Source organism: Miniopterus schreibersii (assembly GCF_964146895.1).
Source record: "Miniopterus schreibersii genome assembly, chromosome: 7".
NCBI classification, from domain to species: domain Eukaryota; kingdom Metazoa; phylum Chordata; class Mammalia; order Chiroptera; family Miniopteridae; genus Miniopterus; species Miniopterus schreibersii.
Genome location: NC_138108.1, coordinates 26943999 through 26961410, shown reverse-complemented (window position 1 = coordinate 26961410; position 17412 = coordinate 26943999).

Below are 17412 nucleotides of genomic sequence, written 5' to 3'. Positions count from 1 at the left end.
TAGTACTAAAAGACAAGTTATTATAGAAAATAAATCTAGGTATTAGCTAATGCCTTTCTTATTGATCTGAGCTGTGCCAGTCAACACCCACAACAACTCAACTTTTATTACAGGATTTGAGTGTTATGTTTTTGTTGTTTTCAACTAATCTTGGATCTTTTAAGATGGAACTAAACCTCCCTAAGGAAAACTTATGGCCGTGAAGCTTTCAGGACAATATAGTTCAACAGTCTAAAGCATATCTGCATCTGACAAATGAGAATCTTGTCTAGGATTGCTTTCTGGAAATGGAGCAGTCTGTAGCGATTCTTCCATCCCCTATCAGGTGAATAAATTCTAAGATTAGGTGCATCCCTTATCCATGACTAAAGAAGACAGATATCATAGATGAGGCACAACACTGCTTGTACAAAATCACATGATAAAGCTCTTACCCAGAGAATAAATGGTAAGGAAGCAATTTTCCAATGTCAATCTTACAAGGAATGGAAGTCTTCCATTTTCAAAGGCCTTTTTAGAAACCATCTCTAAGACAAATAAATGTTTTCCAGATATAGCTCAGAGTCATAAAACACCATATTAAGGAGGTGGGCAAAGGAGGGGGAAATGGGGACATCTGTAATAGTGTCAACAATAAAAATAAAGTTAAGAAAATAAAATAAAAATATCATATTAAACCCTAAATTTAAAAATATATATGTATATGTTTTCATTGATTTTAGAGAGGGAGGAAGAGAGAGGGGAAGAGAGAGAGAGAGAGAGAGAGAGAAACATTGATTGGCTGCTTCCTGTATGCCCCCTAATGGGGATGAAGCCCAAAACCTAGGCATGTACACTGATCAGGAATCGAACTGGTGACCTTTCAGTTCATAGGATGACGCCCAACCAACTGAGCTACACCAGCCAGGGCTAAACCTTACATTTTAAAAAAAAGAAGCCATATATTCTAGAACACATAATTATGAAACAGTATAAAAAAGGGTTTCTTAAAGAAAAATTCCAAGTACATTTATTATTTCACTCTTTTCTATGTGAATCAATTGAATTGTGACATAAAGCCCAAGAACTCAAGGTTTTCTAAAAGAAGAGATTGCTTTTCCTGAACAAGATACAGCATGAAGAAAAGGATATCTAGCATTCATACTGAACATTACTAACAGATCATTATTTCACCCAGATTAAATTGCTGGGTCAAATAAGCCCTTTGGGACATTTTGATTCGATGCTAATCTAAAAGGTCTTAAAGATTACTGAAAATACCTATAAGAAGTGAGGCATTTCTTACCACTCATCTCATCATCAAACAATCATCAAGTTGTAAATTTCCACCTAATTCATGAGGCTCTGCATAGCAAATTAAATGACACATGTCTACCCAGTTTGGGTGGTGACTCATAAAGCATGACTAACTGATCCAAGATCAGATTTTTTTCCAATTTTTACTCTCAAAATACAAGAGTGCACCACTCAGGATCATTGACGATCTAATGAAGGCTTTCTTCAAGTTGGTGTTTTAGTACTGTTAAATCACCAGGAGTTCTGTTTCTAAGAGAAAATACACGTATTAATCATAGAAAGGGATTTCCATAAATATGAAGAAAATGCAGCTGACTTTCAATAAGGAAGAACTTGTCTGTTTCCTTTTCTTGAGGATATAGATCATATCAGCAAGGCAAACGTCTCTGCCTTCGAAGAGCTTAGTCATATCAGGGATAAGATGCATACACATAACAGAAATTACTGACAGCTTGCTATATATTCTGTCCTGCAGATAGAGTTGCAATAAACAGAAAACAGTAAATGTTTTTATGTAAGGGAAGTAAACTATATGTTGATATTTAAGCATATGTTTAATACTTACAAATGAATTTGGATTGAGCAAAGTTGTAAGTAGGCAATAATTATTTCATGTCAGTAAATACACAAAGGATAATAGTAAAGAACAAAAAATAACAGCATGTTGCTCTCTGTACACAGGGTGGGGCAAAAGTAGGCTTACAGCTGTTCATATGGAAAATAATACAATAATTAATAAATGATAATGCAAGAATAAACTCTGTTTCATATACTCACACCTATAAACTACTTTTGTCCCACCCTGTATAATAGCATCCACAAGAAAACATACATTTTATATTTTTTAGCAATGGATTTAATGTTGGATGTTTTCCCAACTGAAAGTACTAAAAGCTGAGGGCCCTAAGTTTATTCACTATCTAATGCCACTGACTCCTTGTCAAAAGCAAGAAGCAGGAAGGCAGAGCCCTCCCCTGGCAGTAGAGTAAGCTCCTTGGTGGGCCCATCAGGAAGCACCTGTCTGTTGTCTGGGAGGATCTTCCTCCTTCCTGAGCCACTGTCCTTTGTGGCCTCTGGCTTTACCTGCTGCGAGGGGCTTCTTTGCTCATTTCCCTCCAGGAGCGTATCAGAGATGCACGTTGAGAACATGCCCTGCTTGGGGAGCTGCACAGTCCTTGTAGCTTGTTTCCTGCTGGTTTAGATGGTAGAGAAGGGCGTGGGGAGGTGGCCCAGGCTCCTGAGAAGGGGTTGAACCAGCTTTCACAAGACAGACTCCTTATGTATTTGGGGGAGGGGGGAGGGTTCCCTCAGAATTTTAGTAGAATTCCCATCTATTTGTTTCACATCAATTTCCTGTGCCTATAACCCAAAAATCTCAGCTGGAACTGTATTTCAAGCCTGGAATTCTGAATCTACATTTACCGGCTTCATACCATAACTATTTCCCTCTATATTCCTTAAAGTTGATGACAAAAATACACTCAGTTGGGAAGGCAATATCTAAATCTGGTCTTTGCTGCCATACTGGATCCCATTCTGTGGCACAGAACTCCTATGGGGAGGTGCTTGAAAAGGGCTATGAAAACATAATATACACAAGTGACCCATTTCCCCTCAGCTAAGGGAAATGAGTAAAACAGAAGCAGCTTGTAAAAGATTCCCATTTTATATAAAAATTCATATAAATTTTTAGTTTGTAAAATAATATTTGTTTTGTTCATATTTACATGCATATGCAATAAGAGTAAAAAACATGCATGGGAATCACAAACACAACTTGGAAATAGTGCATCACTTTGAGAAAGGATTCAGAATTAGGGGAATGAATTTGAGGAGTAACACATAAATATTCATGTATGTCTATAGTGTTTTATTTTTTAAAAACCTGATGTAAATATGGCAAAGTGGTTAACATTTCACAAATCTGGGTGGCAGAGACATGGATATTCTTTATAGTATTTTTCCTACTATTCTGTATTCTTGAAACATTTTACAATTAAAATCTAAGTCTCTTAAATGCTAATTTAAATGATCAGCCTTCAAAAGTGATTCCCCGTTAAGCTAAATTAAAAATAAGTTCATGTGAAGTTATAGTAAATCTAGTAAACTCAACTCTGATTAAATATTTCTGTATATTTTATTAAGGTGACACTTTCTAATAAATACTTTAAAGTACAGGGTCCAATTTATAGGCAAAATTACACATGTTCCCCTTTAAATAATTCTAACAATTTACAACATTAGAACATTCAGGGAGGGAAATACAGAGAGAAGTATCCACAGTAGGCTGTGGGACAAAAAGAAGCCCTAAAGAAAAACAATACAATTAGAGGCAGAGAGAGAAATCTTTGTGTTGGAAGGATTTACTTTTACCAGAATTAGAATTTCTCTTATCTAGTTAAGATTATTAGGATTTTAATTTTGTTTTCTTACTGAATTATACACTTGACCTCACTCCAAATTTATATACCTGTCCTCATTCCAAATCTGTTGAGGAAATCAACTGAATCTACATTTACATATATTTCATATATGTGCATATTAACACAAACAGATATATATGAGGAGTGTGATGTGGTTTATCTTGACAGGAGAAAGTGATTGACTAAACTGAGATTAGAAAAAGAGCCATTTTGAAATGATAACAGTAAATATATTAATAAGTGACAGGGACAAAATATTAAAATGCCTTGTCTTTGCCCTTCTTGCCTTCCAAGCAGAAAGGATTATTTGCTGCCTGCGCAGATCCTCAAGCCTGGGCCTTTGCCATGCTGGTGAGCCAGGCTGCAGAATTGCTGATTTATGTGGTTACAGGCATTCTGTGAATCCACTAAATTGAGGAAGTTGAAGAAATCCCCATGTGACATTCCAGGCTGAGAAGTCAGTCAGCACAAACAATCAATTTCCTATTTAGAATTCTTTCTGAAAGAACAGGACAGCAACAGAGGAGACTGGAGCAGCTCAGGGCCCTGTTTCTCGTGTGGCAAGATTTACAAAGGGGATTAACCCACCTGCTAGGCACTAATTTTCTGGTACTTTAGGATGTTTTATATTATGGGATAAAATCCATAACAGCCCAGAGCTGCCCAGAACTTTGAAAGGGTAGAAATGTGTGCGTTTGTTTTGACTATAGGATGGAGGGTTATCCGGTGGCCCACTGAAGCCAGATGATAGACACATTCTCCTGGATGAAAAGGAAATGAAATTCTGATTGACTTCCGAAACCTCATTCTTACAAACTGTTCCAAGTTCTCCAGCATCCAGACTTAGTACAAGAAAATTTGACAAAGCCTTAATGAGCCAATCTTAGAAGAAAAAGGTTTTGATGGCTGAAGAGGAGTTCTAAAGAGCAAGCTGATGTTTGGGGTAAAGTCCTAGAAAAGAAAATGGAAACAACTAGTTTCCATTAGTGGGAACAGCTCTTTTGTTAAATGGAAAAGAAATGGTTAAAGAGTACTTTTAGGACATTTTTATGTGTGTTGCGGAAGACAATTCTATCATTAGTCTTCTCTCAATCTTCAAGAGTCTTGGAGTTAAGAGTTCTGTGTATGTGTGCATGTGTGTGTGTCTGCATATGTGCATATGTGCATGTGTGTGTGTGTGTGTGTGTATGTGTGTGGGTTTTAAATACAACTCCATGCTGCTTCCAGCACCAAAGTGGCTCAATTCATTCAGGTTACGCATATTAAAGGCATATGTTTAATATAATTTACTACTTTGTGTTTTTTCCATTTTGTATCTTATTCATTTACTAGAACTCATTATTTTTGTTATAGTATAAAATTATAGAAATTCCGAGCTAGAAAATATTATAAAATTTAACAGTCCCGTAACATCATTTACTGGGAGGTAAACTGGAAGCTAGCACAGTTAACTAAGTTCCCAACATAACGAAGCTAGTGAGTGAGGCACTGAGAGCCAGAGACAGGCCAAGAATCAAGTTTCTTGACTCTTACCGTCTCAAACTGTTACAGAAGCCAACCTTTCTTCTTTGGGGGAGGAAGTTAACATTTCTGGCAGAATGTTTAAGCAAATTTCTGATAAGGTTTAATTTAACGTCTTGTTATGGGACACCATTTCCTTCCCACACAGCTGTCAGTCAAAAGTGACCTTTAACCAGACTTTTTTTTTTTTTTTTTTCAATTTATGACTAATCCAGTGGTTCTCAAATTTTGTTGCACACTAGGATCACCTGAGGTAATTTTTAAAATCCCAACATCCATATCAAACCCGTACCAATTAAATCAGAATGTCTGGAAGTCGCAGCCAAGTATCAATATCCAATATCCTTTAAAGATCCTTCCCTAGGTGAGCCCAGGGTGCAGCAAACCGCTCATGCAGGCTCACAGTGAGTGATTAATTGTTTCTCTCCATGGCCCCTACCCTGTCCCCCAGCTCGTATCTCTATCTCTGTATCTGTCTCTATCTCTCTCAAATGAATCTAGAAATTTGACTACTACAAGCTTTTTCTTTTGAATGGATTAACTATTTTTCTACAGTTTATTCTTCTTTGCACTTTCTTCCCAAGTTAAATGATAGGCTTAGATACTCTAAAGAGTAATGACTATTCAAGGCTTACAATACATTCCTTAAAGTCTTCACATTTACTTTAGGAAGATCTAAGAGAATCTAGTTACTCTAGATAAACAAAATCACAACTAACAATTTATTCTCAGAAACATAATCTTTGATTAGCAGCAAATAACTATTTAACTAAGCACTTACGTTTCTTCCATGGCTGTGGAAGCACTTGTTTGCTCTTCATGATACAATTACCGAGCCACTAATGCCTTTATAAGCTCTAATCACTTTTTTCTGGCCTCTTCCCACCAATGGCTGAAGCTCTAATTGAGTTTACTAAGGAAGTAAATTAGGCAATTGTCCATAATAAGATTAGTCAATTTTTGTACTTTCTAAGCAGCGAGTCGCAAACCACAATATTTGGCAGAAAATATAAGAAAAATCCCCATTATTGAAAATCTTATTTTTCTGTCTGATTATTTTTCTAAACTTTGTTTCCTATGCATTCATTAACTTGCAAGAATAAATTATATGCTTAAAGTATATAAAAACAGCCCAAACTAATATTATTGATGGAGCAGAAAGAGATATTTATTGAACTTCCAACATATACCAGGCTCTAACTGAGCACTTTATATGTTATCCAACATACACAAAAATTCTAAGACCATCTTTATTTTATAGTGAGGGAAAATGAGACACTGTAAGGTTAAGTAACAAACCCAAAGCAGTTTGGTTGAGAGATAACAGAATCAGGATTCATACTGTCAAAGAGTAATAGATTTTTGTATTATTATGAAATACAAGTCTATTGATTTTCAGGTAGGGGAATATAGGCCAGTAAGAATTTACTGAGTACTTGACTAAAGGAAAAAAGTAAGGGTTTTGATTGCTAAAAAGGAGTTCATAATGCTTATTCTAGTTAAGCATTGGAAATTGCCCTCTGGATAAAATCAAATAAATACTGTCTGTACTAGTTTGTCAAAACAAATTCCAATCCCCCCAAAGGACTTGCATCAGAACTTACATATTTTTTTAAACTCTCAAAATTCAATGATATAATTTAATTTTTAAAAAATATCTGAACCAACATTTCACCAAAGAAGATATACAGAAGGCAACATGTTCAATATAATTAGTCTTTGGGGAAATGCAAATTAAAACCATCATGAGTTATTACTGAAAACCTATTAGAGTGACTAAAATTTTAAAAATTAACACTACCAACTGCTGGCAAGGATGCAACTGGAACTCTTTTACATTGTTGGTGGGGATGCAAAATAGTACAGATGTCTAATCTCTTTAGCCAAGCAAGTCTAAAGCTTTCTTGTTGAGTTTATCAATGCTCACACTCTATACAGTGTCATTGCTACTACTAATTGTAAGGATAGTTTCTAACAAACACAGCAAGCATTTGGGGAGCTCAAGGCAAGGAAGAAACCTGTTTTCAAAGCAATGGAAACCAATATTTCCAACCTCTCCTGCTAGGTTTGCATGCCAACAGACAGCTAAATGACAGAATAATAATTCATCTCAGACACTACCAATATAGAAATATCACAACCCAAAGTGGTATATAATCCCTTCCCAGATGGCAACCTCCCTCCTCTCTCCAAGGTCCCCAAGAAACATGCATACAGCCTGAAATTTTGGTAAACTATGTCAGTATATTTCTTAGTACCTTAGGTTACAACAGAAAAAGTATAATTAACCCAAGCCATGTATTGATCAATTCGTTCATTAAAAAGTATTATTAGCCCTTTTCTGTGATGTGGTGCCACCAGCAGTATTTTACATTATGTGGATTACAGAAAAGCGATTAGACTTTATAAGAGGTATTCATGTCATATTTATAAGGATTAAAGTAGCACTAGAAACATAACATAAGTTTTTCTGACCATTATAACTAGTTTAGATTTTTTCACAAAATTAGTGGCAGATTATTACCAACCTAGAAGGTATAATTTTTACAGATAAGGTTATTAATTGTGGAGTAATCAGAAATTAATTTTCATGAGTGAATCTTATCAGAATTGCAGCTGGTAACATTTTTCGTAGAATATCCTAATAGATGGAAACCACTCTGGTATTCCAGAAGGATGACAAATTCAAGTTAATTAAATTTCCTGAAACAATTATGACCTCGCCAAATCAAGCAAACGGTTACTATATAAAGCGTTTGTCCTAGAATTAGGATGTTCAGAAAAATAAGAGAGAGCAGTTTAATGATTTAAAAGTTAATAAATTAAAATATAAATAAGTAGTCTTATTAGTAGGCATTCATTTAAATATCAGGTTATCTGTTTTAGATAATTCAGACCAAAATATAATTTACAAAACTTTGCTGCAGGAAAATAAAGATTCAAACAAATGAAGAGATGCTCCATGTTCATGGATTGAAAGACTCATTATTGTTGAGACTGCAATTCTCCTCACATTGATCTTTAGATTCAAAGCAATTCAATCAAAATTCCAGGAGCCTCTTTGATAGCAATTTGCAAGCAAATCCTAAAATTTATATGGAAATGAAAAACTAGATTATCCCAAACAACTTTGAAAATAAAGAGCAAAACTGGACGTCTTTCACTTTTCAATTTCAAACTTACTATAAAGTTATAGCATGATACTGGTATAAAGATAGATATATGGAGATCAATGGAGCAAAATTAAGGGTCCAGAAGAAAAAACAAACAAAACATCTTATACTTATAGTTAACAACCTGATTAAACAACTAGCATCTACACAGACTTGCACATGAGTTTTCATAGCAGTATTATTCATAACTGCCAGAAACTGGAGGCAATCTAAATGTTCATCAGTGGGGAAATGCACAGGCAAAATGGGTTATATCCATTAATCAGGATACCCTCAGCATATAAAAGAACAAATTGCTGGCATATGCACCATCTTGGTAAACCTCAAAAACATTATACAAATGGAAGAAGTCGCACACATTATACCATTCCATTTACCTGAAAGGGAAAATTTATAAAAACAGAAAGCAGGTCAGTGATTTCCTGAGGCTAAGGATGGAAAGGGGACATGTAAACGGACAACGAGGGATCTTATTGGGATGAGAAATTCTAAAATGGATTTATGGTGATAGCTGCACCACTCAGTCAAGTTACTGAAGATCACTGAATTGTATACTTGAAACTGGTAAATTTTATGATATGGAAAATATATATAAATAAAGTTGCTTTCAAAAATAAAAAGCAGGTGGGTGGGATAGCAGTTGATAACACCTGATCATATATTTTACACTGTGCTCTATAATATATCTCAAGTCAATTTGAGATATAGAGAATTTTCTTAAAACTGAATAAAGCATCTGACCATGACCTGATCATTTTATACCTACAGAAGAGGTTCAGTATGTGTTTCTCCTCCAATAAAGTGATGGCAACAATAACAACACGGAGTCGCAAGTAGAAGAGCGGACTTACTCCGCAGCTCACCCAGAAATATTCAAGGCAACGCAATAAGAGAAAGGACACAGACTCTCTCAACAGTGAATGTTAGATGAGATGGACGTGAGAACAATAACATCCCCGGGTGCTTTCAAACTGCTCATGACCTTTCCCATTTCAGCCTGTTACAAACCGAATGCCATTCAGTTGCATCCCTACTTCAAACATACAACACCCATGTTATACCTTTCCAAGGGGCTGTAATATTAGAATATGTTGGACTGATCTCAAGCTTAAGAATGGTTCCGCAAAGTCAGAAATGATTTATGCTTAGAAAGTGGATTCACAGAAAAACATTTCTTTCTAAATGTGTACAACAGAAGCTTTATTAACACATCCATTTAACTGCTACTAAAAAGTAAAGAAAGAAATAATCCAGCCCCTCTCTAAAGCGCACTGATATGCCCATGGTGTGCTCAGTGCTCAAGGTCCATTGTTCTCACATAAACCTGCCATGTCTGCTTCCATAAACTGTATCACATTTTACCCAGTCTACTGTTTACTCCCAAATCGTTACTATAATTATGTCATTCTGTTAAATATTACCAGTAACGTCAGTGAAAATGGTGAAGGACCTCCAAAAACCTGCTTCAAAGCAATGAGAACACTGAAAAAAAAAATGTCAGAATCAACTTTTCCAGCACTGAAAATTAACTAAATGTTTACAGCCATCCAAAGACTGTTTACTTAAAAAAATGTTTCTGTTGAATTTCAGTAAGAACATGTTTTGTGGCATTTTAACTTGTCATATTCTCCTCTCCCAACCTCCCACCCCCAGCTATGCATATAATCATGGTTAACAAAAACAACAGCAAAAAAACAGCAGACTAGAAGCCAGTGGAAGAGGCAGAATGGGCTGGAGCTCTTTTAAAGCCCCATTCTTAGAGACTGGGTATTATTTCACCTATCTCGTGGCTTCCTTGAAGATCTCACTTACAAGTTTTATTGACCTGACTCAGAGCTAGCTTGCCCTGTGCAAACAGCCTTTTCCCCAGGAACATGAGTCGAAATAATCAGAGGAAATTGTTTAACATTGCAATTGCCTGGAGTGGTGAATTAGAGTTGGGGCAAACAATAGACTAACCAAAAAGTTTAAAAGGAAAAGCCAGGGTGGAGACTTCCCTAGGGGGGGCTTTGAAAACTGATATATTCTTGAGAATCTAGAAAGCCATGTGTTTGTGTAGGTCATAACTATTCTCTGAACTTTTGCTGTAATTATTGTCAAAACCACATCACTTAACACTTAATTATAAGGTAGCACATATGACTTTAATTGTAGGTTACTTTCATCTCCCCAACGTTACACTAACAGCTAACTTTTATGTAGCACTGTGTGCCAGGCTCTGTTCTAAGTGCTTTAGATGTGTTGGCTTATTTAATCCTCATAATAAGTTAAATACAGTTATTACCTCCATTTTACAGAGGAGAAAACTGAGGCTTAGACTGCTTAAAACCCCAAGGTCAAATAGTTACTAAGTGGTAGAACTGGGATTCAAATACCAACCTTTCAGCTGATGAGGTCATGCTCCTAAATACCAAGTAATATCATCTCTAGTTTGGCCTCTAGCTTGTAGAAAAGGTAAAGGCTTTGCCCTGGCCAGTTTGGCTCAGTGGTTAGAGAGTCGGCCCGCGGACTGATGGGTCTCAAGTTCGATTCCTGTTAAGGGCACGCACCTCAGTTGCAGGCTCGATCCCCAGCCCTGGTCGGGACACATGTGGGAGGCAACCGATCAATATGTCCCTCTCACATCAATATTTCTCTCTCCCTCTCTCAAAAAAGCAATGGAAAAAATATCCTCAGTGAGGATTAAAAAAAAAGAAAAGGCAAAGGCTTTGGAGTTAAATTTTGTAGACATGCCGCTTTCCAATTTGGAGAAATTATTTCATTTCTATGAGTCTGTTTTCTCCTCTTTAAAATCAGTCTGATAATACTACTATTTCATTAGGATTATTATGAATATTAGACAATACTGTGTATGGAAATACACTTTATGTATTGAAAAGTGCTAATAAAAATATTTGCTAGTTAGATACCCTGGTGGGGGGAAAGCAAGAAGAACAGCATGGTAGAGCAGAGTCAACAAGGCCCTGGGTTTGATTCTGACTTGAACAGTTGCCACCTCTGATGGGCAAATCATGTAACCCTCATGTGTCTTAGTATTGACATTGTACACACTTCCTGGGTTCTGAGGATTAACAAGAGAAAGTCAACAAAAACCTGACAAATACAGTGTACTCAACAAGCATCATTTTCTTTCCTACTCCCTTTCCTCATCATAGACCAATGCTCCATTTCCATTCACTTAACTCAGCTTTATTTTGCTTCATAACATCCGTCAGCCTCTGACATGTTATATATTGATTTGTTTCTTTATTTTTTATCATTCCCATCCAGGTTGCAAACTCCTTCAGGTCAAAGACTTGTCATTTTCTTCCCTGCTGTATTCCCAACATACAGAGCAGTGCCTAGAAAATAGCAGGTACTCAATAAATATTGCTTGAAGGACTTAATATCATCTATCAGTATCTTTTTTTATGTCAGGGTCAGTACCACTGTAATCACTTAACAAAAATGAGGCAAATATTTATCGAGTAGCTTTAAAATGTATAATATGCTCTCAGCCTAATTTTCTCAAAGATTAATCTCCAGCCCACCTGTGTCAGAATCCCCTTGGATACTCATTACACCAGAATTGTGGAATCAAAATGGCGATATCTCAGGAATTTATTATTTAAGCAAAATCCACCTTCTTCTTTCTTTCTTTTGTCTACCTGCTGCTATAAGCTGAGCAGAGGAATGAGTGAAGAGACCATGGGAATAAACTCCTGCAAGTTGTTCCAAATAACACCTGGAAGAGGAACCACAGCGAGGGAAGGGTCAAGGGAAGCGTCGGCCTAGTTGCTGAGCCAGTTCCCCCCTTTTACGCATTGACTGTGATCTCCAGAGGGCACAGAGCTGGAAATGTGTGGAGAATGCTGTGACATGGTGAAGTGACTTCTCTGGAATCAATACTTAGGTACATGAAAAGGGATTAGCAAATGCCAATTTTAAGCTCAGCACTACTATAGGCATTCACTGAAAGACAGGAATAGAAGATGTGGACTTCTTACATCTTGGTTGGGGAGAGTGTTATAAATGGCACGATAAATATTTGAAATGACTAAAATATAGTACACAATCAAGAAATATTTGTAAACAGATACTAGGAAATAAAGCATAGTGGTTAAGAGAGCAGATTTCAGAGTTTTACTAGCCTTTGAATTCTGACTCTACCATTAAGGAGCTATGTCTTTGTGTCTGAGTCTTAATGTTGCAAAACCAAAATTTCCATATCTACTTATTTGTGAGAAACCTACTTCCCAGAGAGTTCTTATACAGACTAAAAACCAGATGCCATATGTACTAAATAGTAATAGAAATAAGAATATTAAGAACAACGGTTATTGTTTGCTATCTGCTAGACACTTTCTAAGTATTAATTTATTTAATTATCTTAGAAACCTGTGAGGGTGGCTGGCCAGTGTGCCTCAGTGGTTGAGCATGAACCCATGAATCTGTAGGTCACAGTTCAATTCCTGGTCAGAGCACATGCCTGGGTTGTGGGCTCGATCCCCAGTAGGGGGCATGCAGGAGGAAACCAATGGATGATTCTCTCTCATCATTATTTCTCTCTCTCTCTCCCTCTCCCTTTCTCTCTCTGAAATCAATAAAGATATATATTTTTTATATCATACCATTTATTGACAAACTTCTATGTTCTGGGCAAACATTATCTCACTCAACCTTCACACCTTTGGAAACAGAAGTATTATTATTATTATTTATTATTATTATTATTATTATTATTATTTCTGCTCTGACAGCAAAGCTTCTCTGTCTATGGAAATACCATAGTACTTCTCTAAAGGTAAATACAAAGCAATAAAGTAAACACCCAGATAATGGGAATCAGTAGAAAGACCTTCTCTTGTGTTCATATTTTCCAACCTGACAGTAATCTATAGAAAGAAATTCTAGACAAAAATTATTGCATTTTTAAACTATAGAGCTTAAAATATCAAATAATGTACCATTTTAAAGAACCCTCATTCACACATCTAGATGTGCTTAGCATGAAATCACAAAACGGCATATGAACAAGTTGATTTATAAATAGAAAGTGACTAAATAGTGTAATTAACACTGAATGCATACGTACTTAATGAAGTATCTTATTCTAAGAACAGTTTTTAAGAAAAAATAATGGTAAGAATTAAACCAAATTTTTTTCACATTAGGTTTTAGATCAATTCAATGCAATAACTATTTGTAGAAGACCTACTAAGCTAAGCATTTTCCAGAGCCTTTGGAAAAATCAGCCCCTGTCACAGGCCCTATGACACTAACAGTCATGTTTTGTGTCTTATGTGCATTTGCTCAGACCAGGGTATAAACCTGGCTCAAGAGTACACAATACTCACTCTGCCCAGTAACCCACAATAAATTATGGCCTGGCTCAAAAACAAGGAAGCACAAGAATTCTCTCCTGGAAACTTAAACCAAGGGATTACAGAGAAAATTGCTAGATAGTGCTGAAAGCTTAAACACACAAGTCATGTACAGTCCCTGCTGGAACAGTGCGAGCATTACGCCACCAGATTTCGAGGAAGCTGGTCTGACAGAGGGAACATGAGACAGCAATGAGAGAAGCCATGCATTCCCTGAGGGAGAGAGAGAAAAAGATAAAAACAAAATCCTCAGCTTTTAATGTTTCCCAGTCCATTTCCCAAGAGTCTTGTACATACTTCGGTGCCTGTATTTAGATTTCTGTGTGATTTCCCTAGCTGTTCTTACAATAACCCTTTTGTTGAGTGTTTTTCAAGACTTTCCTGTTCCATGCCCACAAGATACTCTTGCCTAAGACACCTGCTATGATTTCAGCTCTGAACTATCATTCCAAGGGTTCAAAGACACTTAAGGATAGTTCATCCTTCTAAAAACTTTGCAACCAGGTGGAAAATAAGTACAGCCACATGGCAAATATAATACAAGACATATGGTGTAAAAAAGTACAAAGTACAATCAAAGGACCAGGAAGCAATGTTTGGTTCAAATTAGTTGTATCTAAGAAGGTTTCTTGAAGACGGTGAAATTTTTACCAGATCTTAAATAATATTAGGATTTCAAAAGTAAGGAAAGGTGGAGAATTATATCTTCATGCAGGGAGCAGTGCTAGCAAACACACAGAGGCAGAAATAGGCAACTTCTTTGAAGAGCAATTGTTCTGAAATGAGTTTACTATGTGGTGGCGCACGTAGAACGGGATCATTTAAGAGAACAAAAAATAAGCATGGAACATACCATAGAATGTGGAAATTACTATGTAACCCATGAAGACTTTTAATTAGAGAAATTAGTTTATTAATGTGCCTCTAAAAAGCTTAAATTCAGTATTTAGTATCCACTCAACAGGAGCAGATGTCAAGGTAGGACACCAGTTATTAGACGAACTGATTTTTGTAGGCTTTGCCCTGGAAGGATGACCTAGAAATGGTTTTCTGAGTTAAATGTATAAGCAAGATGCAAGGAAATTTGTTTACTAGAAAACAGTTCCACAGATCACAGTGGAAAGGCTTAGGAAAGAAATCAGTAGCAAGAGAATAGGCTAAGAGAAGGACAAGGCACTGAAAAGCCCAAAGTATGTGAGAAAGTACAAACTTTGTGAATGGCAGCCAAGGATGACGGACTTGAAAAGCATGGTGTCATCAAGATTCCGGAGGGAATTCAATTATAAAGTAATTGTAGTGGTTTGCATTTATAGTAAAAAGACAATTTTTCAAACCAAAAAAATTATCAGTGTCATAGTGACTCAGTACTTTAGTGAGTAACCAGACCCATGAAAACCCAAACACTGCGCTGGATATTTGGAATTCACCTTAGCTATATTTCTAGAGCCTAGGAAAATTCCTTCATGACCTAACTCTTATGAAGATTGGGTCAGCCATTATCTTGAGAAAAGAGTAATTTCATAGTAACTATGTTCATTTTAATAAAAACTTCAAATGATTTACAAAAAAAAAAACACTTAAATATCAGACGTTTATATTTCTGAAAAGGTACTAATCTTTCAAAATGAGAAGTGTTATTCTATTTTTTTAAAATATATCTTTATTGATTTCAGAGAGAGAGGAAGGGAGAGGTAGAGAGAGAAAAAGAAACGTCAATGATGGAGAGTCATTGGTCGACTGCCTCCTGCACCCCTAACACTGGGGATTGAGCCCGCAACCCAGGCATGTGCCCTGACTGGGAATCAAACCATGATCTCCTGGATCCTAGGTCAATGCTCAACAGCTGAGCCACAGCCAGCCAGACGAGAAGTGTTATTCTTTTTCCTCTTAACAGACCATTAGAAATTTTATCAATGAATTACAAATACTCAAGCAGTCTAAAATTTAAAATATCAATCTAGGGACCATATTATTTATGAAGCAGACACTCTCTCTGAAAAGCAATGGTTGGCTGATATGTCCATAGGAGTTCATTACATAATTCTCTACTTTTTTTAAAAAATATGTTTTTATTGACTTTAGAGAAAGAGAAAGGGAGAGGGAGAGAGAGAAACATTGGTGGGGGAGAAACATCAATCAGCTGCCTCCTGCACACCCCCTACCATGAATGGATCCCACAACCTGGGCATGTGCCCTGACCAGAAATTGAACCAGCAACTTTTGGTGCTTGGGACCACACTTAACCAACTGAACCACACCTGCCAGAGCTCTACTTTGTTTAATGTTTGAAATTTTCCATATTAAAAATTAAAATAGATAACACTCAGCATGATCATTTTGTATACTGTTTGTAAAGATCAGTAATCTACTTTAGACCAAAAATAATAGGCCATCAGCAATGTAACATCTTCTATTGTCTATTTTGACCCTTTTCATAGCAAAAACTTTATTAAATTAAAGGACTAAAATATCTTAATTGAGTAATTATTACCATACTGTTATTTTATTAATTAACAATAAGAAGGAAATGAGATGAAATAAGCATTTTTTTAAAACAAAATTTTAACCATTTAAAAAATAGAAAACATAAAGCTCATATTTAATGGAGTTGTATATAAGATATTTGGATAATTCAGTAAAACAGAGTGGCTCAATTAATGATGTTGCTGCGGGTATAGGATGGTAGTAAGAAGCACATGTGGTGTATTTTGGTCTTCCCTGGTTTATAGCAAATTCTAGAAAACGTCATTTTACCCATAAATACCCCAATACGTATCTCTATGAGAAAAGAAGTTTCTAAAGCATAGTACAATATCATTACCACACTCAATGAAATTTACAATAATTCCTTAACATCAACAAATAACCAGTGCATGTTTAATTGTCCCCAGTTGTCTGAAAATGTCTTTCAGAATTTTTTGCTACAAATCAGGAATCCAAATACAACCACATCTTGCCCCTGCTTAAATATCCCTAGAAGTTTCCCATTGCCCTAAGGATTCAGTCCAAAATATCTGGCATACCTTAAAAGCACTACATGCTTGTCAGCCTGAGGACTGAAGGGTCCTGGGTTCGATTCTGGCCAAGGGCACTTACCTCGGTTGCAGGCTTGATCCAAGCCCTGGTCAGGACACATGCAAGAGGCAACTAACCGATGTGTCTCTCTCACATTGATGTTTCTCTCTCTCTCTCCCTTCCACTCTCTCTGAAAAGCAATGGAAAAAATATCCTCAGGTGAGAGTTAAAAATAATAATAAAGTAAAATAAAATAAGGCACTACATGATCTAGTTCCTGCCTGCCTACTTCTGTATTTAATAGCAGTGATTTTTCTTTTAACAAATTCTCTCTCATAAACTATAAGGTATTCTGAAAAGCAGCCATACAGAAAAGTCAGAAGAAAAAAACTTTATAGCTATGTATAGTGACGGGTGTTAACCAGAGGGACTGTGGCGATCATTTCATAATATATACAAATATCGAATCATTATGTTGCACACCTGAAACAAATATAAGCTATATGTCAATGATAAAATTCAACTTTTTAAAAAAGCAGAAGAAATGCTTGAATCTTTCCCTTTGTCAATTTTCCAAAAAAATGAGTTGATGTCCTATCTGGCCTGCAAAGGTGTTCAGAG